The sequence below is a fragment of the Chanodichthys erythropterus genome, chromosome 13, assembly GCF_024489055.1.
Source record: "Chanodichthys erythropterus isolate Z2021 chromosome 13, ASM2448905v1, whole genome shotgun sequence".
In the NCBI taxonomy this organism is placed as follows: domain Eukaryota; kingdom Metazoa; phylum Chordata; class Actinopteri; order Cypriniformes; family Xenocyprididae; genus Chanodichthys; species Chanodichthys erythropterus.
The window spans coordinates 9,618,618-9,637,485 of NC_090233.1; the positions used below are offsets into that span (position 1 = coordinate 9,618,618).

The 18,868-nt window shown below is 40.1% G+C and overlaps 35 non-coding genes across 35 annotated transcripts; all 35 read left to right on the forward strand.

Moving 5' to 3' along the window:
* Positions 1-174: 174 nt before the first annotated feature.
* On the forward strand, positions 175-247 carry trnar-ucg (transfer RNA arginine (anticodon UCG)). The gene has a single exon. It is a non-coding gene; the product is annotated as a tRNA-Arg (tRNA).
* Positions 248-686: 439 nt separating this feature from the next.
* Positions 687-759, forward strand: trnar-ucg (transfer RNA arginine (anticodon UCG)). The gene has a single exon. It is a non-coding gene; the product is annotated as a tRNA-Arg (tRNA).
* Positions 760-982: 223 nt separating this feature from the next.
* trnar-ucg (transfer RNA arginine (anticodon UCG)) lies at positions 983-1,055 on the forward strand. Its single transcript has one exon. It is a non-coding gene; the product is annotated as a tRNA-Arg (tRNA).
* Positions 1,056-1,494: 439 nt separating this feature from the next.
* On the forward strand, positions 1,495-1,567 carry trnar-ucg (transfer RNA arginine (anticodon UCG)). The gene has a single exon. It is a non-coding gene; the product is annotated as a tRNA-Arg (tRNA).
* Positions 1,568-2,006: 439 nt separating this feature from the next.
* Positions 2,007-2,079, forward strand: trnar-ucg (transfer RNA arginine (anticodon UCG)). The gene has a single exon. It is a non-coding gene; the product is annotated as a tRNA-Arg (tRNA).
* A 224-nt stretch (positions 2,080-2,303) lies between these two features.
* On the forward strand, positions 2,304-2,376 carry trnar-ucg (transfer RNA arginine (anticodon UCG)). The gene has a single exon. It is a non-coding gene; the product is annotated as a tRNA-Arg (tRNA).
* A 735-nt stretch (positions 2,377-3,111) lies between these two features.
* Positions 3,112-3,184, forward strand: trnar-ucg (transfer RNA arginine (anticodon UCG)). Its single transcript has one exon. It is a non-coding gene; the product is annotated as a tRNA-Arg (tRNA).
* Positions 3,185-3,407: 223 nt separating this feature from the next.
* Positions 3,408-3,480, forward strand: trnar-ucg (transfer RNA arginine (anticodon UCG)). Its single transcript has one exon. It is a non-coding gene; the product is annotated as a tRNA-Arg (tRNA).
* A 439-nt stretch (positions 3,481-3,919) lies between these two features.
* trnar-ucg (transfer RNA arginine (anticodon UCG)) lies at positions 3,920-3,992 on the forward strand. The gene has a single exon. It is a non-coding gene; the product is annotated as a tRNA-Arg (tRNA).
* A 439-nt stretch (positions 3,993-4,431) lies between these two features.
* trnar-ucg (transfer RNA arginine (anticodon UCG)) lies at positions 4,432-4,504 on the forward strand. Its single transcript has one exon. It is a non-coding gene; the product is annotated as a tRNA-Arg (tRNA).
* Positions 4,505-4,727: 223 nt separating this feature from the next.
* On the forward strand, positions 4,728-4,800 carry trnar-ucg (transfer RNA arginine (anticodon UCG)). The gene has a single exon. It is a non-coding gene; the product is annotated as a tRNA-Arg (tRNA).
* Positions 4,801-5,535: 735 nt separating this feature from the next.
* trnar-ucg (transfer RNA arginine (anticodon UCG)) lies at positions 5,536-5,608 on the forward strand. Its single transcript has one exon. It is a non-coding gene; the product is annotated as a tRNA-Arg (tRNA).
* A 223-nt stretch (positions 5,609-5,831) lies between these two features.
* Positions 5,832-5,904, forward strand: trnar-ucg (transfer RNA arginine (anticodon UCG)). The gene has a single exon. It is a non-coding gene; the product is annotated as a tRNA-Arg (tRNA).
* A 438-nt stretch (positions 5,905-6,342) lies between these two features.
* Positions 6,343-6,415, forward strand: trnar-ucg (transfer RNA arginine (anticodon UCG)). The gene has a single exon. It is a non-coding gene; the product is annotated as a tRNA-Arg (tRNA).
* A 439-nt stretch (positions 6,416-6,854) lies between these two features.
* Positions 6,855-6,927, forward strand: trnar-ucg (transfer RNA arginine (anticodon UCG)). Its single transcript has one exon. It is a non-coding gene; the product is annotated as a tRNA-Arg (tRNA).
* A 439-nt stretch (positions 6,928-7,366) lies between these two features.
* trnar-ucg (transfer RNA arginine (anticodon UCG)) lies at positions 7,367-7,439 on the forward strand. The gene has a single exon. It is a non-coding gene; the product is annotated as a tRNA-Arg (tRNA).
* Positions 7,440-8,323: 884 nt separating this feature from the next.
* Positions 8,324-8,396, forward strand: trnar-ucg (transfer RNA arginine (anticodon UCG)). The gene has a single exon. It is a non-coding gene; the product is annotated as a tRNA-Arg (tRNA).
* A 735-nt stretch (positions 8,397-9,131) lies between these two features.
* Positions 9,132-9,204, forward strand: trnar-ucg (transfer RNA arginine (anticodon UCG)). The gene has a single exon. It is a non-coding gene; the product is annotated as a tRNA-Arg (tRNA).
* A 439-nt stretch (positions 9,205-9,643) lies between these two features.
* On the forward strand, positions 9,644-9,716 carry trnar-ucg (transfer RNA arginine (anticodon UCG)). Its single transcript has one exon. It is a non-coding gene; the product is annotated as a tRNA-Arg (tRNA).
* A 224-nt stretch (positions 9,717-9,940) lies between these two features.
* Positions 9,941-10,013, forward strand: trnar-ucg (transfer RNA arginine (anticodon UCG)). Its single transcript has one exon. It is a non-coding gene; the product is annotated as a tRNA-Arg (tRNA).
* Positions 10,014-10,452: 439 nt separating this feature from the next.
* On the forward strand, positions 10,453-10,525 carry trnar-ucg (transfer RNA arginine (anticodon UCG)). Its single transcript has one exon. It is a non-coding gene; the product is annotated as a tRNA-Arg (tRNA).
* Positions 10,526-10,748: 223 nt separating this feature from the next.
* trnar-ucg (transfer RNA arginine (anticodon UCG)) lies at positions 10,749-10,821 on the forward strand. The gene has a single exon. It is a non-coding gene; the product is annotated as a tRNA-Arg (tRNA).
* A 439-nt stretch (positions 10,822-11,260) lies between these two features.
* Positions 11,261-11,333, forward strand: trnar-ucg (transfer RNA arginine (anticodon UCG)). The gene has a single exon. It is a non-coding gene; the product is annotated as a tRNA-Arg (tRNA).
* A 951-nt stretch (positions 11,334-12,284) lies between these two features.
* trnar-ucg (transfer RNA arginine (anticodon UCG)) lies at positions 12,285-12,357 on the forward strand. Its single transcript has one exon. It is a non-coding gene; the product is annotated as a tRNA-Arg (tRNA).
* Positions 12,358-13,242: 885 nt separating this feature from the next.
* trnar-ucg (transfer RNA arginine (anticodon UCG)) lies at positions 13,243-13,315 on the forward strand. The gene has a single exon. It is a non-coding gene; the product is annotated as a tRNA-Arg (tRNA).
* Positions 13,316-14,050: 735 nt separating this feature from the next.
* On the forward strand, positions 14,051-14,123 carry trnar-ucg (transfer RNA arginine (anticodon UCG)). The gene has a single exon. It is a non-coding gene; the product is annotated as a tRNA-Arg (tRNA).
* A 434-nt stretch (positions 14,124-14,557) lies between these two features.
* trnar-ucg (transfer RNA arginine (anticodon UCG)) lies at positions 14,558-14,630 on the forward strand. The gene has a single exon. It is a non-coding gene; the product is annotated as a tRNA-Arg (tRNA).
* A 439-nt stretch (positions 14,631-15,069) lies between these two features.
* trnar-ucg (transfer RNA arginine (anticodon UCG)) lies at positions 15,070-15,142 on the forward strand. Its single transcript has one exon. It is a non-coding gene; the product is annotated as a tRNA-Arg (tRNA).
* Positions 15,143-15,365: 223 nt separating this feature from the next.
* Positions 15,366-15,438, forward strand: trnar-ucg (transfer RNA arginine (anticodon UCG)). The gene has a single exon. It is a non-coding gene; the product is annotated as a tRNA-Arg (tRNA).
* Positions 15,439-16,173: 735 nt separating this feature from the next.
* On the forward strand, positions 16,174-16,246 carry trnar-ucg (transfer RNA arginine (anticodon UCG)). Its single transcript has one exon. It is a non-coding gene; the product is annotated as a tRNA-Arg (tRNA).
* A 439-nt stretch (positions 16,247-16,685) lies between these two features.
* Positions 16,686-16,758, forward strand: trnar-ucg (transfer RNA arginine (anticodon UCG)). The gene has a single exon. It is a non-coding gene; the product is annotated as a tRNA-Arg (tRNA).
* A 439-nt stretch (positions 16,759-17,197) lies between these two features.
* Positions 17,198-17,270, forward strand: trnar-ucg (transfer RNA arginine (anticodon UCG)). The gene has a single exon. It is a non-coding gene; the product is annotated as a tRNA-Arg (tRNA).
* Positions 17,271-17,709: 439 nt separating this feature from the next.
* On the forward strand, positions 17,710-17,782 carry trnar-ucg (transfer RNA arginine (anticodon UCG)). The gene has a single exon. It is a non-coding gene; the product is annotated as a tRNA-Arg (tRNA).
* A 591-nt stretch (positions 17,783-18,373) lies between these two features.
* Positions 18,374-18,446, forward strand: trnar-ucg (transfer RNA arginine (anticodon UCG)). Its single transcript has one exon. It is a non-coding gene; the product is annotated as a tRNA-Arg (tRNA).
* Positions 18,447-18,669: 223 nt separating this feature from the next.
* trnar-ucg (transfer RNA arginine (anticodon UCG)) lies at positions 18,670-18,742 on the forward strand. Its single transcript has one exon. It is a non-coding gene; the product is annotated as a tRNA-Arg (tRNA).
* Positions 18,743-18,868: the final 126 nt, after the last annotated feature.

The window sequence follows — 18,868 nt, forward strand, 5'->3', positions numbered from 1 at the left end:
TTTTGATTTATACTTGCTGTGAGGATTCGTGTACAGAGTCTAAGTAATGTGCGATTGACTCACATCTTGCTCATCAAAAACTTTATTAAAGAGTACCACTTTTTGAAAATATTATGCAACGCTATGAAAGTAATATTCTAGTCGCGCAGTACTAATTAGGTTGTGTGCAGTTGTGGCCCAGTGGCCTAATGGATAAGGCATCAGCCTTCGGAGCTGAGGATTGTGGGTTCGAGTCCCATCTGGGTCATCTGAGACTGTGCAGAAAAGCAGTTGTGTGAGGTCTCCAATCTTTAATTGATACTTTCTGTGAGGATTTGTGTGCAGTGCCTTAGTTATACATCATTGTCTCTGATTGAACTTTAAAATGATTTCCAAGAAATACCTTTCTTCTAAAAGTGTATTGTGGCTTTGAGTCATATCTGGGTGGCATAAAAGATTCTTCTTCTTGGGGAGTGCCTACAATGTAATGCTAAGTCCTTGGAATGACAGTACTACTCTAATACATCCGATCTGCTCTAGAGAAATTGCATGTGCGGGACCAGACTTTGGAGCTAAGTATTGTGCGATTGACTCACATCTTGCTCATCAAGAACTTTCTTAAAGAGTGCTACTTTTTTTAAATATTATGTAACACTATGAAAGTAATATTTTAGTGCCTCAGTACTAATTATGCGACTTGCAATTGTGGCCCAGTGGCCTAATGGATAAGGCATCAGCCTTCGGAGCTGAGGATTGTGGGTTCGAGTCCCATCTGGGTCATCTGAGACTGTGCAGAAAACCAGTTGTGTGCGTTTTAGCATTCTTTGATTTTTGATTTATACTTGCTGTGAGTATTCGTATACAGAGTTTAAGTATTGTGCGATTGACTCACATCTTGCTCATCAAAAACTTTATTAAAGAGTACCACTTTTTGAAAATATTATGCAACGCTATGAAAGTAATTTTCTAGTGGCGCAGTACTAATTATGTTGTGTGCAGTTGTGGCCCAGTGGCCTAATGGATAAGGCATCAGCCTTCGGAGCTGAGGATTGTGGGTTCGAGTCCCATCTGGGTCATCTGAGACTGTGCAGAAAAGCAGTTGTGTGAGGTCTCCAATCTTCAATTGATACTTTCTGTGAGGATTTGTGTGCGGTGCCTAAGTTACACATCATTGTCTCTGATTGAACTTTAAAATGATTTCCAAGAAATACCTTTCTTCTAAAAGTGTACTGTGGCTTTGAGTCATATCTGGGTTGCATAAAAGATTTTTCTTCTTGGGGAGTGCCTACAATGTAATGCTAAGTGGTTGGAATGACAGTACTACTCTAATACATCAGATCTGCTCTAGAGAAATTGCATTTGCGGGACCAGACTTTTGAGCTAAGTATTGTGCGATTGACTCACATCTTGCTCATCAAAAACTTTCTTAAAGAGTACCACTTTTTAAAAATATTATGTAACGCTATGAAAGTAATATTCTACTGGCGCAGTACTAATTTCCTTGCTTGCAGTTGTGGCCCAGTGGCCTAATGGATAAGGCATCAGCCTTCGGAGCTGAGGATTGTGGGTTCGAGTCCCATCTGGGTCATCTGAGACTGTGCAGAAAAGCAGTTGTGTGAGGTCTCCAATCTTTAATTGATACTTTCTGTGAGGATTTGTGTGCAGTGCCTTAGTTATACATCATTGTCTCTGATTGAACTTTAAAATGATTTCCAAGAAATACCTTTCTTCTAAAAGTGTATTGTGGCTTTGAGTCATATCTGGGTGGCATAAAAGATTCTTCTTCTTGGGGAGTGCCTACAATGTAATGCTAAGTCCTTGGAATGACAGTACTACTCTAATACATCCGATCTGCTCTAGAGAAATTGCATGTGCGGGACCAGACTTTGGAGCTAAGTATTGTGCGATTGACTCACATCTTGCTCATCAAGAACTTTCTTAAAGAGTGCTACTTTTTTTAAATATTATGTAACACTATGAAAGTAATATTTTAGTGCCTCAGTACTAATTATGCGACTTGCAATTGTGGCCCAGTGGCCTAATGGATAAGGCATCAGCCTTCGGAGCTGAGGATTGTGGGTTCGAGTCCCATCTGGGTCATCTGAGACTGTGCAGAAAACCAGTTGTGTGCGTTTTAGCATTCTTTGATTTTTGATTTATACTTGCTGTGAGTATTCGTATACAGAGTTTAAGTATTGTGCGATTGACTCACATCTTGCTCATCAAAAACTTTATTAAAGAGTACCACTTTTTGAAAATATTATGCAACGCTATGAAAGTAATCTTTCTAGTGTCGCAGTACTAATTATGTTGTGTGCAGTTGTGGCCCAGTGGCCTAATGGATAAGGCATCAGCCTTCGGAGCTGAGGGTTGTGGGTTCGAGTCCCATCTGGGTCATCTGAGACTGTGCAGAAAAGCAGTTGTGTGAGGTCTCCAATCTTCAATTGATACTTTCTGTGAGGATTTGTGTGCGGTGCCTAAGTTACACATCATTGTCTCTGATTGAACTTTAAAATGATTTCCAAGAAATACCTTTCTTCTAAAAGTGTACTGTGGCTTTGAGTCATATCTGGGTTGCATAAAAGATTCTTCTTCTTGGGGAGTGCCTACAATGTAATGCTAAGTGGTTGGAATGACAGTACTACTCTAATACATCAGATCTGCTCTAGAGAAATTGCATTTGCGGGACCAGACTTTTGAGCTAAGTATTGTGCGATTGACTCACATCTTGCTCATCAAAAACTTTCTTAAAGTGTACCACTTTTTAAAAATATTATGTAACGCTATGAAAGTAATATTTTAGTGCCTCAGTACTAATTATGCGACTTGCAATTGTGGCGCAGTGGCCTAATGGATAAGGCATCAGCCTTCGGAGCTGAGGATTGTGGGTTCGAGTCCCATCTGGGTCATCTGAGACTGTGCAGAAGACCAGTTGTGTGAGTTTTAGCATTCTTTGATTTTTGATTTATACTTGCTGTGAGGATTCGTGTACAGAGTTTAAGTATTGTGCGATTGACTCACATCTTGCTCATCAAAAACTTTATTAAAGAGTACCACTTTTTGAAAATATTATGCAACGCTATGAAAGTAATATTCTAGTGCCGCAGTACTAATTATGTTGTGAGCAGTTGTGGCCCAGTGGCCTAATGGATAAGGCATCAGCCTTCGGAGCTGAGGATTGTGGGTTCGAGTCCCATCTGGGTCATCTGAGACTGTGCAGAAAACCAGTTGTGTGCGTTTTAGCATTCTTTGATTTTTGATTTATACTTGCTGTGAGTATTCGTATACAGAGTTTAAGTATTGTGCGATTGACTCACATCTTGCTCATCAAAAACTTTATTAAAGAGTACCACTTTTTGAAAATATTATGCAACGCTATGAAAGTAATTTTCTAGTGGCGCAGTACTAATTATGTTGTGTGCAGTTGTGGCCCAGTGGCCTAATGGATAAGGCATCAGCCTTCGGAGCTGAGGATTGTGGGTTCGAGTCCCATCTGGGTCATCTGAGACTGTGCAGAAAAGCAGTTGTGTGAGGTCTCCAATCTTCAATTGATACTTTCTGTGAGGATTTGTGTGCGGTGCCTAAGTTACACATCATTGTCTCTGATTGAACTTTAAAATGATTTCCAAGAAATACCTTTCTTCTAAAAGTGTACTGTGGCTTTGAGTCATATCTGGGTTGCATAAAAGATTCTTCTTCTTGGGGAGTGCCTACAATGTAATGCTAAGTGGTTGGAATGACAGTACTACTCTAATACATCAGATCTGCTCTAGAGAAATTGCATTTGCGGGACCAGACTTTTGAGCTAAGTATTGTGCGATTGACTCACATCTTGCTCATCAAAAACATTCTTAAAGAGTACCACTTTTTAAAAATATTATGTAACGCTATGAAAGTAATATTCTACTGGCGCAGTACTAATTTCCTTGCTTGCAGTTGTGGCCCAGTGGCCTAATGGATAAGGCATCAGCCTTCGGAGCTGAGGATTGTGGGTTCGAGTCCCATCTGGGTCATCTGAGACTGTGCAGAAAAGCAGTTGTGTGAGGTCTCCAATCTTTAATTGATACTTTCTGAGAGGATTTGTGTACAGTGCCTAAGTTACACATCATTGTCTCTGATTGAACTTTAAAATGATTTCCAAGAAATACCTTTCTTCTAAAAGTGTATTGTGGGTTTGAGTCATATCTGGGTGGCATAAAAGATTCTTCTTCTTGGGGAGTGCCTACAATGTAATGCTAAGTCCTTGGAATGACAGTACTACTCTAATACATCCGATCTGCTCTAGAGAAATTGCATGTGCGGGACCAGACTTTGGAGCTAAGTATTGTGCGATTGACTCACATCTTGCTCATCAAGAACTTTCTTAAAGAGTGCTACTTTTTTTAAATATTATGTAACACTATGAAAGTAATATTTTAGTGCCTCAGTACTAATTATGCGACTTGCAATTGTGGCCCAGTGGCCTAATGGATAAGGCATCAGCCTTCGGAGCTGAGGATTGTGGGTTCGAGTCCCATCTGGGTCATCTGAGACTGTGCAGAAAACCAGTTGTGTGCGTTTTAGCATTCTTTGATTTTTGATTTATACTTGCTGTGAGTATTCGTATACAGAGTTTAAGTATTGTGCGATTGACTCACATCTTGCTCATCAAAAACTTTATTAAAGAGTACCACTTTTTGAAAATATTATGCAACGCTATGAAAGTAATTTTCTAGTGGCGCAGTACTAATTATGTTGTGTGCAGTTGTGGCCCAGTGGCCTAATGGATAAGGCATCAGCCTTCGGAGCTGAGGATTGTGGGTTCGAGTCCCATCTGGGTCATCTGAGACTGTGCAGAAAAGCAGTTGTGTGAGGTCTCCAATCTTCAATTGATACTTTCTGTGAGGATTTGTGTGCGGTGCCTAAGTTACACATCATTGTCTCTGATTGAACTTTAAAATGATTTCCAAGAAATACCTTTCTTCTAAAAGTGTACTGTGGCTTTGAGTCATATCTGGGTTGCATAAAAGATTCTTCTTCTTGGGGAGTGCCTACAATGTAATGCTAAGTGGTTGGAATGACAGTACTACTCTAATACATCAGATCTGCTCTAGAGAAATTGCATTTGCGGGACCAGACTTTTGAGCTAAGTATTGTGCGATTGACTCACATCTTGCTCATCAAAAACTTTCTTAAAGTGTACCACTTTTTAAAAATATTATGTAACGCTATGAAAGTAATATTTTAGTGCCTCAGTACTAATTATGCGACTTGCAATTGTGGCTCAGTGGCCTAATGGATAAGGCATCAGCCTTCGGAGCTGAGGATTGTGGGTTCGAGTCCCATCTGGGTCATCTGAGACTGTGCAGAAGACCAGTTGTGTGAGTTTTAGCATTCTTTGATTTTTGATTTATACTTGCTGTGAGGATTCGTGTACAGAGTTTAAGTATTGTGCGATTGACTCACATCTTGCTCATCAAAAACTTTATTAAAGAGTACCACTTTTTGAAAATATTATGCAACGCTATGAAAGTAAAATTCTAGTGCCGCAGTACTAATTATGTTGTGAGCAGTTGTGGCCCAGTGGCCTAATGGATAAGGCATCAGCCTTCGGAGCTGAGGATTGTGGGTTCGAGTCCCATCTGGGTCATCTGAGACTGTGCAGAAAACCAGTTGTGTGCGTTTTAGCATTCTTTGATTTTTGATTTATACTTGCTGTGAATATTCGTATACAGAGTTTAAGTATTGTGCGATTGACTCACATCTTGCTCATCAAAAACTTTATTAAAGAGTACCACTTTTTGAAAATATTATGCAACGCTATGAAAGTAATTTTCTAGTGGCGCAGTACTAATTATGTTGTGTGCAGTTGTGGCCCAGTGGCCTAATGGATAAGGCATCAGCCTTCGGAGCTGAGGATTGTGGGTTCGAGTCCCATCTGGGTCATCTGAGACTGTGCAGAAAAGCAGTTGTGTGAGGTCTCCAATCTTCAATTGATACTTTCTGTGAGGATTTGTGTGCGGTGCCTAAGTTACACATCATTGTCTCTGATTGAACTTTAAAATGATTTCCAAGAAATACCTTTCTTCTAAAAGTGTACTGTGGCTTTGAGTCATATCTGGGTTGCATAAAAGATTTTTCTTCTTGGGGAGTGCCTACAATGTAATGCTAAGTGGTTGGAATGACAGTACTACTCTAATACATCAGATCTGCTCTAGAGAAATTGCATTTGCGGGACCAGACTTTTGAGCTAAGTATTGTGCGATTGACTCACATCTTGCTCATCAAAAACTTTCTTAAAGAGTACCACTTTTTAAAAATATTATGTAACGCTATGAAAGTAATATTCTACTGGCGCAGTACTAATTCCTTGCTTGCAGTTGTGGCCCAGTGGCCTAATGGATAAGGCATCAGCCTTCGGAGCTGAGGATTGTGGGTTCGAGTCCCATCTGGGTCATCTGAGACTGTGCAGAAAAGCAGTTGTGTGAGGTCTCCAATCTTTAATTGATACTTTCTGTGAGGATTTGTGTGCAGTGCCTTAGTTATACATCATTGTCTCTGATTGAACTTTAAAATGATTTCCAAGAAATACCTTTCTTCTAAAAGTGTATTGTGGCTTTGAGTCATATCTGGGTGGCATAAAAGATTCTTCTTCTTGGGGAGTGCCTACAATGTAATGCTAAGTCCTTGGAATGACAGTACTACTCTAATACATCCGATCTGCTCTAGAGAAATTGCATGTGCGGGACCAGACTTTTGAGCTAAGTATTGTGCGATTGACTCACATCTTGCTCATCAAGAACTTTCTTAAAGAGTGCTACTTTTTTTAAATATTATGTAACACTATGAAAGTAATATTTTAGTGCCTCAGTACTAATTATGCGACTTGCAATTGTGGCCCAGTGGCCTAATGGATAAGGCATCAGCCTTCGGAGCTGAGGATTGTGGGTTCGAGTCCCATCTGGGTCATCTGAGACTGTGCAGAAAAGCAGTTGTGTGAGGTCTCCAATCTTCAATTGATACTTTCTGTGAGGATTTGTGTGCGGTGCCTAAGTTACACATCATTGTCTCTGATTGAACTTTAAAATGATTTCCAAGAAATACCTTTCTTCTAAAAGTGTACTGTGGCTTTGAGTCATATCTGGGTTGCATAAAAGATTCTTCTTCTTGGGGAGTGCCTACAATGTAATGCTAAGTGGTTGGAATGACAGTACTACTCTAATACATCAGATCTGCTCTAGAGAAATTGCATTTGCGGGACCAGACTTTTGAGCTAAGTATTGTGCGATTGACTCACATCTTGCTCATCAAAAACTTTCTTAAAGTGTACCACTTTTTAAAAATATTATGTAACGCTATGAAAGTAATATTTTAGTGCCTCAGTACTAATTATGCGACTTGCAATTGTGGCCCAGTGGCCTAATGGATAAGGCATCAGCCTTCGGAGCTGAGGATTGTGGGTTCGAGTCCCATCTGGGTCATCTGAGACTGTGCAGAAAAGCAGTTGTGTGAGGTCTCCAATCTTTAATTGATACTTTCTGAGAGGATTTGTGTACAGTGCCTAAGTTACACATCATTGTCTCTGATTGAACTTTAAAATGATTTCCAAGAAATACCTTTCTTCTAAAAGTGTATTGTGGGTTTGAGTCATATCTGGGTGGCATAAAAGGTTCTTCTTCTTGGGCAGTGCCTACAATGTAATGCTAATTCGTTGGAATGACAGTACTACTCTAATACATCAGATCTGCTCTAGAGAAATTGCATGTGCGGGACCAGACTTTGGAGCTAAGTACTGTGCGACTGACTCACATCTTGCTCATCAAGAACCTTCTTCAAGAGTGCTACTTTTTTAAATATTATGTAACACTATGAAAGTAATATTCTAGTGCAGCAGTACCAATTCGGAAAACTTGCAGTTGTGGCCCAGTGGCCTAATGGATAAGCTGAGGATTGTGGGTTTGAGTCCCATCTGGGTCATCTGAGACTGTGCAGGCAAGTCATATCTTTTTATGTAACGCTATGAAAGTGATATTCTAGTGCCGCAGTATTATTATGTGACTTGCAATTATGACCCAGTGGCCTAATGGAAAAGGCATCAGCCTTCAGAGCTGAGGATTGTGGGTTTGAGTCCCATCTGGGCCATCTGAGACTGTGCTGAAAACCAGTTGTGTGAGTTTTAGCATTCTCTGAATTTTGATTTATACTTGCTGTGAGGATTCGTGTACAGAGTCTAAGTAATGTGCGATTGACTCACATCTTGCTCATCAAAAACTTTATTAAAGAGTACCACTTTTTGAAAATATTATGCAACGCTATGAAAGTAATATTCTAGTCGCGCAGTACTAATTATGTTGTGTGCAGTTGTGGCCCAGTGGCCTAATGGATAAGGCATCAGCCTTCGGAGCTGAGGATTGTGGGTTCGAGTCCCATCTGGGTCATCTGAGACTGTGCAGAAAAGCAGTTGTGTGAGGTCTCCAATCTTTAATTGATACTTTCTGTGAGGATTTGTGTGCAGTGCCTTAGTTATACATCATTGTCTCTGATTGAACTTTAAAATGATTTCCAAGAAATACCTTTCTTCTAAAAGTGTATTGTGGCTTTGAGTCATATCTGGGTGGCATAAAAGATTCTTCTTCTTGGGGAGTGCCTACAATGTAATGCTAAGTCCTTGGAATGACAGTACTACTCTAATACATCCGATCTGCTCTAGAGAAATTGCATGTGCGGGACCAGACTTTGGAGCTAAGTATTGTGCGATTGACTCACATCTTGCTCATCAAGAACTTTCTTAAAGAGTGCTACTTTTTTTAAATATTATGTAACACTATGAAAGTAATATTTTAGTGCCTCAGTACTAATTATGCGACTTGCAATTGTGGCCCAGTGGCCTAATGGATAAGGCATCAGCCTTCGGAGCTGAGGATTGTGGGTTTGAGTCCCATCTGGGTCATCTGAGACTGTGCAGAAAACCAGTTGTGTGCGTTTTAGCATTCTTTGATTTTTGATTTATACTTGCTGTGAGTATTCGTATACAGAGTTTAAGTATTGTGCGATTGACTCACATCTTGCTCATCAAAAACTTTATTAAAGAGTACCACTTTTTGAAAATATTATGCAACGCTATGAAAGTAATTTTCTAGTGGCGCAGTACTAATTATGTTGTGTGCAGTTGTGGCCCAGTGGCCTAATGGATAAGGCATCAGCCTTCGGAGCTGAGGATTGTGGGTTCGAGTCCCATCTGGGTCATCTGAGACTGTGCAGAAAAGCAGTTGTGTGAGGTCTCAAATCTTTAATTGATACTTTCTGTGAGGATTTGTGTGCGGTGCCTAAGTTACACATCATTGTCTCTGATTGAACTTTAAAATGATTTCCAAGAAATACCTTTCTTCTAAAAGTGTACTGTGGCTTTGAGTCATATCTGGGTTGCATAAAAGATTCTTCTTCTTGGGGAGTGCCTACAATGTAATGCTAAGTCCTTGGAATGACAGTACTACTCTAATACATCCGATCTGCTCTAGAGAAATTGCATGTGCGGGACCAGACTTTGGAGCTAAGTATTGTGCGATTGACTCACATCTTGCTCATCAAGAACTTTCTTAAAGAGTGCTACTTTTTAAAAATATTATGTAACACTATGAAAGTAATATTTTAGTGCCTCAGTACTAATTATGCGACTTGCAATTGTGGCCCAGTGGCCTAATGGATAAGGCATCAGCCTTCGGAGCTGAGGATTGTGGGTTCGAGTCCCATCTGGGTCATCTGAGACTGTGCAGAAAACCAGTTGTGTGCGTTTTAGCATTCTTTGATTTTTGATTTATACTTGCTGTGAGTATTCGTATACAGAGTTTAAGTATTGTGCGATTGACTCACATCTTGCTCATCAAAAACTTTATTAAAGAGTACCACTTTTTGAAAATATTATGCAACGCTATGAAAGTAATCTTTCTAGTGTCGCAGTACTAATTATGTTGTGTGCAGTTGTGGCCCAGTGGCCTAATGGATAAGGCATCAGCCTTCGGAGCTGAGGGTTGTGGGTTCGAGTCCCATCTGGGTCATCTGAGACTGTGCAGAAAAGCAGTTGTGTGAGGTCTCCAATCTTCAATTGATACTTTCTGTGAGGATTTGTGTGCGGTGCCTAAGTTACACATCATTGTCTCTGATTGAACTTTAAAATGATTTCCAAGAAATACCTTTCTTCTAAAAGTGTACTGTGGCTTTGAGTCATATCTGGGTTGCATAAAAGATTCTTCTTCTTGGGGAGTGCCTACAATGTAATGCTAAGTGGTTGGAATGACAGTACTACTCTAATACATCAGATCTGCTCTAGAGAAATTGCATTTGCGGGACCAGACTTTTGAGCTAAGTATTGTGCGATTGACTCACATCTTGCTCATCAAAAACTTTCTTAAAGTGTACCACTTTTTAAAAATATTATGTAACGCTATGAAAGTAATATTTTAGTGCCTCAGTACTAATTATGCGACTTGCAATTGTGGCCCAGTGGCCTAATGGATAAGGCATCAGCCTTCGGAGCTGAGGATTGTGGGTTCGAGTCCCATCTGGGTCATCTGAGACTGTGCAGAAAACCAGTTGTGTGCGTTTTAGCATTCTTTGATTTTTGATTTATACTTGCTGTGAGTATTCGTATACAGAGTTTAAGTATTGTGCGATTGACTCACATCTTGCTCATCAAAAACTTTATTAAAGAGTACCACTTTTTGAAAATATTATGCAACGCTATGAAAGTAATTTTCTAGTGGCGCAGTACTAATTATGTTGTGTGCAGTTGTGGCCCAGTGGCCTAATGGATAAGGCATCAGCCTTCGGAGCTGAGGATTGTGGGTTCGAGTCCCATCTGGGTCATCTGAGACTGTGCAGAAAAGCAGTAGTGTGAGGTCTCCAATCTTCAATTGATACTTTCTGTGAGGATTTGTGTGCGGTGCCTAAGTTACACATCATTGTCTCTGATTGAACTTTAAAATGATTTCCAAGAAATACCTTTCTTCTAAAAGTGTACTGTGGCTTTGAGTCATATCTGGGTTGCATAAAAGATTTTTCTTCTTGGGGAGTGCCTACAATGTAATGCTAAGTGGTTGGAATGACAGTACTACTCTAATACATCAGATCTGCTCTAGAGAAATTGCATTTGCGGGACCAGACTTTTGAGCTAAGTATTGTGCGATTGACTCACATCTTGCTCATCAAAAACTTTCTTAAAGAGTACCACTTTTTAAAAATATTATGTAACGCTATGAAAGTAATATTCTACTGGCGCAGTACTAATTTCCTTGCTTGCAGTTGTGGCCCAGTGGCCTAATGGATAAGGCATCAGCCTTCGGAGCTGAGGATTGTGGGTTCGAGTCCCATCTGGGTCATCTGAGACTGTGCAGAAAAGCAGTTGTGTGAGGTCTCCAATCTTTAATTGATACTTTCTGTGAGGATTTGTGTGCAGTGCCTTAGTTATACATCATTGTCTCTGATTGAACTTTAAAATGATTTCCAAGAAATACCTTTCTTCTAAAAGTGTATTGTGGCTTTGAGTCATATCTGGGTGGCATAAAAGATTCTTCTTCTTGGGGAGTGCCTACAATGTAATGCTAAGTCCTTGGAATGACAGTACTACTCTAATACATCCGATCTGCTCTAGAGAAATTGCATGTGCGGGACCAGACTTTTGAGCTAAGTATTGTGCGATTGACTCACATCTTGCTCATCAAGAACTTTCTTAAAGAGTGCTACTTTTTTTAAATATTATGTAACACTATGAAAGTAATATTTTAGTGCCTCAGTACTAATTATGCGACTTGCAATTGTGGCCCAGTGGCCTAATGGATAAGGCATCAGCCTTCGGAGCTGAGGATTGTGGGTTCGAGTCACATCTGGGTCATCTGAGACTGTGCAGAAAAGCAGTTGTGTGAGGTCTCCAATCTTCAATTGATACTTTCTGTGAGGATTTGTGTGCGGTGCCTAAGTTACACATCATTGTCTCTGATTGAACTTTAAAATGATTTCCAAGAAATACCTTTCTTCTAAAAGTGTACTGTGGCTTTGAGTCATATCTGGGTTGCATAAAAGATTCTTCTTCTTGGGGAGTGCCTACAATGTAATGCTAAGTGGTTGGAATGACAGTACTACTCTAATACATCAGATCTGCTCTAGAGAAATTGCATTTGCGGGACCAGACTTTTGAGCTAAGTATTGTGCGATTGACTCACATCTTGCTCATCAAAAACTTTCTTAAAGTGTACCACTTTTTAAAAATATTATGTAACGCTATGAAAGTAATATTTTAGTGCCTCAGTACTAATTATGCGACTTGCAATTGTGACCCAGTGGCCTAATGGATAAGGCATCAGCCTTCGGAGCTGAGGATTGTGGGTTCGAGTCCCATCTGGGTCATCTGAGACTGTGCAGAAAAGCAGTTGTGTGAGATCTCCAATCTTTAATTGATACTTTCTGAGAGGATTTGTGTACAGTGCCTAAGTTACACATCATTGTCTCTGATTGAACTTTAAAATGATTTCCAAGAAATACCTTTCTTCTAAAAGTGTATTGTGGGTTTGAGTCATATCTGGGTGGCATAAAAGGTTCTTCTTCTTGGGCAGTGCCTACAATGTAATGCTAATTCGTTGGAATGACAGTACTACTCTAATACATCAGATCTGCTCTAGAGAAATTGCATGTGCGGGACCAGACTTTGGAGCTAAGTACTGTGCGACTGACTCACATCTTGCTCATCAAGAACCTTCTTCAAGAGTGCTACTTTTTTTATATATTATGTAACACTATGAAAGTAATATTCTAGTGCAGCAGTACCAATTCGGAAAACTTGCAGTTGTGGCCCAGTGGCCTAATGGATAAGCTGAGGATTGTGGGTTTGAGTCCCATCTGGGTCATCTGAGACTGTGCAGGCAAGTCATATCTTTTTATGTAACGCTATGAAAGTGATATTCTAGTGCCGCAGTATTATTATGTGACTTGCAATTATGACCCAGTGGCCTAATGGAAAAGGCATCAGCCTTCAGAGCTGAGGATTGTGGGTTTGAGTCCCATCTGGGCCATCTGAGACTGTGCTGAAAACCAGTTGTGTGAGTTTTAGCATTCTCTGAATTTTGATTTATACTTGCTGTGAGGATTCGTGTACAGAGTCTAAGTAATGTGCGATTGACTCACATCTTGCTCATCAAAAACTTTATTGAAGAGTACCACTTTTTGAAAATATTATGCAACGCTATGAAAGTAATATTCTAGTCGCGCAGTACTAATTATGTTGTGTGCAGTTGTGGCCCAGTGGCCTAATGGATAAGGCATCAGCCTTCGGAGCTGAGGATTGTGGGTTCGAGTCCCATCTGGGTCATCTGAGACTGTGCAGAAAAGCAGTTGTGTGAGGTCTCCAATCTTTAATTGATACTTTCTGTGAGGATTTGTGTGCAGTGCTTTAGTTATACATCATTGTCTCTGATTGAACTTTAAAATGATTTCCAAGAAATACCTTTCTTCTAAAAGTGTATTGTGGCTTTGAGTCATATCTGGGTGGCATAAAAGATTCTTCTTCTTGGGGAGTGCCTACAATGTAATGCTAAGTCCTTGGAATGACAGTACTACTCTAATACATCCGATCTGCTCTAGAGAAATTGCATGTGCGGGACCAGACTTTGGAGCTAAGTATTGTGCGATTGACTCACATCTTGCTCATCAAGAACTTTCTTAAAGAGTGCTACTTTTTTTAAATATTATGTAACACTATGAAAGTAATATTTTAGTGCCTCAGTACTAATTATGCGACTTGCAATTGTGGCCCAGTGGCCTAATGGATAAGGCATCAGCCTTCGGAGCTGAGGATTGTGGGTTTGAGTCCCATCTGGGTCATCTGAGACTGTGCAGAAAACCAGTTGTGTGCGTTTTAGCATTCTTTGATTTTTGATTTATACTTGCTGTGAGTATTCGTATACAGAGTTTAAGTATTGTGCGATTGACTCACATCTTGCTCATCAAAAACTTTATTAAAGAGTACCACTTTTTGAAAATATTATGCAACGCTATGAAAGTAATTTTCTAGTGGCGCAGTACTAATTATGTTGTGTGCAGTTGTGGCCCAGTGGCCTAATGGATAAGGCATCAGCCTTCGGAGCTGAGGATTGTGGGTTCGAGTCCCATCTGGGTCATCTGAGACTGTGCAGAAAAGCAGTTGTGTGAGGTCTCCAATCTTCAATTGATACTTTCTGTGAGGATTTGTGTGCCTAAGTTACACATCATTGTCTCTGATTGAACTTTAAAATGATTTCCAAGAAATACCTTTCTTCTAAAAGTGTACTGTGGCTTTGAGTCATATCTGGGTTGCATAAAAGATTTTTCTTCTTGGGGAGTGCCTACAATGTAATGCTAAGTGGTTGGAATGACAGTACTACTCTAATACATCAGATCTGCTCTAGAGAAATTGCATTTGCGGGACCAGACTTTTGAGCTAAGTATTGTGCGATTGACTCACATCTTGCTCATCAAAAACTTTCTTAAAGAGTACCACTTTTTAAAAATATTATGTAACGCTATGAAAGTAATATTCTACTGGCGCAGTACTAATTTCCTTGCTTGCAGTTGTGGCCCAGTGGCCTAATGGATAAGGCATCAGCCTTCGGAGCTGAGGATTGTGGGTTCGAGTCCCATCTGGGTCATCTGAGACTGTGCAGAAAAGCAGTTGTGTGAGGTCTCCAATCTTTAATTGATACTTTCTGTGAGGATTTGTGTGCAGTGCCTTAGTTATACATCATTGTCTCTGATTGAACTTTAAAATGATTTCCAAGAAATACCTTTCTTCTAAAAGTGTATTGTGGCTTTGAGTCATATCTGGGTGGCATAAAAGATTCTTCTTCTTGGGGAGTGCCTACAATGTAATGCTAAGTCCTTGGAATGACAGTACTACTCTAATACATCCGATCTGCTCTAGAGAAATTGCATGTGCGGGACCAGACTTTGGAGCTAAGTATTGTGCGATTGACTCACATCTTGCTCATCAAGAACTTTCTTAAAGAGTGCTACTTTTTTTAAATATTATGTAACACTATGAAAGTAATATTTTAGTGCCTCAGTACTAATTATGCAACTTGCAATTGTGGCCCAGTGGCCTAATGGATAAGGCATCAGCCTTCGGAGCTGAGGATTGTGGGTTCGAGTCCCATCTGGGTCATCTGAGACTGTGCAGAAAACCAGTTGTGTGCGTTTTAGCATTCTTTGATTTTTGATTTATACTTGCTGTGAGTATTCGTATACAGAGTTTAAGTATTGTGCGATTGACTCACATCTTGCTCATCAAAAACTTTATTAAAGAGTACCACTTTTTGAAAATATTATGCAACGCTATGAAAGTAATCTTCTAGTGGCGCAGTACTAATTATGTTGTGTGCAGTTGTGGCCCAGTGGCCTAATGGATAAGGCATCAGCCTTCGGAGCTGAGGGTTGTGGGTTCGAGTCCCATCTGGGTCATCTGAGACTGTGCAGAAAAGCAGTTGTGTGAGGTCTCCAATCTTCAATTGATACTTTCTGTGAGGATTTGTGTGCGGTGCCTAAGTTACACATCATTGTCTCTGATTGAACTTTAAAATGATTTCCAAGAAATACCTTTCTTCTAAAAGTGTACTGTGGCTTTGAGTCATATCTGGGTTGCATAAAAGATTCTTCTTCTTGGGGAGTGCCTACAATGTAATGCTAAGTGGTTGGAATGACAGTACTACTCTAATACATCAGATCTGCTCTAGAGAAATTGCATGTGCGGGACCAGACTTTTGAGCTAAGTATTGTGCGATTGACTCACATCTTGCTCATCAAAAACTTTCTTAAAGTGTACCACTTTTTAAAAATATTATGTAACGCTATGAAAGTAATATTTTAGTGCCTCAGTACTAATTATGCGACTTGCAATTGTGGCTCAGTGGCCTAATGGATAAGGCATCAGCCTTCGGAGCTGAGGATTGTGGGTTCGAGTCCCATCTGGGTCATCTGAGACTGTGCAGAAAACCAGTTGTGTGCGTTTTAGCATTCTTTGATTTTTGATTTATACTTGCTGTGAGTATTCGTATACAGAGTTTAAGTATTGTGCGATTGACTCACATCTTGCTCATCAAAAACTTTATTAAAGAGTACCACTTTTTGAAAATATTATGCAACGCTATGAAAGTAATTTTCTAGTGGCGCAGTACTAATTATGTTGTGTGCAGTTGTGGCCCAGTGGCCTAATGGATAAGGCATCAGCCTTCGGAGCTGAGGATTGTGGGTTCGAGTCCCATCTGGGTCATCTGAGACTGTGCAGAAAAGCAGTTGTGTGAGGTCTCCAATCTTCAATTGATACTTTCTGTGAGGATTTGTGTGCGGTGCCTAAGTTACACATCATTGTCTCTGATTGAACTTTAAAATGATTTCCAAGAAATACCTTTCTTCTAAAAGTGTACTGTGGCTTTGAGTCATATCTGGGTTGCATAAAAGATTCTTCTTCTTGGGGAGTGCCTACAATGTAATGCTAAGTGGTTGGAATGACAGTACTACTCTAATACATCAGATCTGCTCTAGAGAAATTGCATTTGCGGGACCAGACTTTTGAGCTAAGTATTGTGCGATTGACTCACATCTTGCTCATCAAAAACTTTCTTAAAGAGTACCACTTTTTAAAAATATTATGTAACGCTATGAAAGTAATATTCTACTGGCGCAGTACTAATTTCCTTGCTTGCAGTTGTGGCCCAGTGGCCTAATGGATAAGGCATCAGCCTTCGGAGCTGAGGATTGTGGGTTCGAGTCCCATCTGGGTCATCTGAGACTGTGCAGAAAAGCAGTTGTGTGAGGTCTCCAATCTTTAATTGATACTTTCTGTGAGGATTTGTGTGCAGTGTCTAAGTTATACATCATTGTCTCTGATTGAACTTTAAAATGATTTCCAAGAAATACCTTTCTTCTAAAAGTGTATTGTGGCTTTGAGTCATATCTGGGTGGCATAAAAGATTCTTCTTCTTGGGGAGTGCCTACAATGTAATGCTAAGTCCTTGGAATGACAGTACTACTCTAATACATCCGATCTGCTCTAGAGAAATTGCATGTGCGGGACCAGACTTTTGAGCTAAGTATTGTGCGATTGACTCACATCTTGCTCATCAAGAACTTTCTTAAAGAGTGCTACTTTTTTTAAATATTATGTAACACTATGAAAGTAATATTCTAGTGCCGCAGTACTAATTAGACTGGCTGCAGTTGTGGCCCAGTGGCCTAATGGATAAGGCATCAGCCTTCGGAGCTGAGGATTGTGGGTTCGAGTCCCATCTGGGTCATCTGAGACTGTGCAGAAAAGCAGTTGTGTGAGGTCTCCAATCTTCAATTGATACTTTCTGTGAGGATTTGTGTGCGGTGCCTAAGTTACACATCATTGTCTCTGATTGAACTTTAAAATGATTTCCAAGAAATACCTTTCTTCTAAAAGTGTACTGTGGCTTTGAGTCATATCTGGGTTGCATAAAAGATTCTTCTTCTTGGGGAGTGCCTACAATGTAATGCTAAGTGGTTGGAATGACAGTACTACTCTAATACATCAGATCTGCTCTAGAGAAATTGCATTTGCGGGACCAGACTTTTGAGCTAAGTATTGTGCGATTGACTCACATCTTGCTCATCAAAAACTTTCTTAAAGAGTACCACTTTTTAAAAATATTATGTAACGCTATGAAAGTAATTTTCTAGTGGCGCAGTACTAATTATGTTGTGTGCAGTTGTGGCCCAGTGGCCTAATGGATAAGGCATCAGCCTTCGGAGCTGAGGATTGTGGGTTCGAGTCCCATCTGGGTCATCTGAGACTGTGCAGAAAAGCAGTTGTGTGAGGTCTCCAATCTTCAATTGATACTTTCTGAGAGGATTTGTGTACAGTGCCTAAGTTACACATCATTGTCTCTGATTGAACTTTAAAATGATTTCCAAGAAATACCTTTCTTCTAAAAGAGTATTGTGGGTTTGAGTCATATCTGGGTGGCATAAAAGATTCTTCTTCTTGGGGAGTGCCTACAATGTAATGCTAAGTCCTTGGAATGACAGTACTACTCTAATACATCAGATCTGCTCTAGAGAAATTGCATGTGCGGGACCAGACTTTGCAGCTAAGTATTGTGCGATTGACTCACATCTTGCTCATCAAGAACTTTCTTAAAGAGTGCTACTTTTTTTTAAATATTATGTAACACTATGAAAGTAATATTCTAGTGCAGCAGTACCAATTCGGAAAACTTGCAGTTGTGGCCCAGTGGCCTAATGGATAAGCTGAGGATTGTGGGTTTGAGTCCCATCTGGGTCATCTGAGACTGTGCAGGCAAGTCATATCTTTTTATGTAACGCTATGAAAGTGATATTTTAGTGCCTCAGTACTAATTATGCGACTTGCAATTGTGGCCCAGTGGCCTAATGGATAAGGCATCAGCCTTCGGAGCTGAGGATTGTGGGTTCGAGTCCCATCTGGGTCATCTGAGACTGTGCAGAAAACCAGTTGTGTGCGTTTTAGCATTCTTTGATTTTTGATTTATACTTGCTGTGAGTATTCGTATACAGAGTTTAAGTATTGTGCGATTGACTCACATCTTGCTCATCAAAAACTTTATTAAAGAGTACCACTTTTTGAAAATATTATGCAACGCTATGAAAGTAATTTTCTAGTGGCGCAGTACTAATTATGTTGTGTGCAGTTGTGGCCCAGTGGCCTAATGGATAAGGCATCAGCCTTCGGAGCTGAGGATTGTGGGTTCGAGTCCCATCTGGGTCATCTGAGACTGTGCAGAAAAGCAGTTGTGTGAGGTCTCCAATCTTCAATTGATACTTTCTGTGAGGATTTGTGTGCGGTGCCTAAGTTACACATCATTGTCTCTGATTGAACTTTAAAATGATTTCC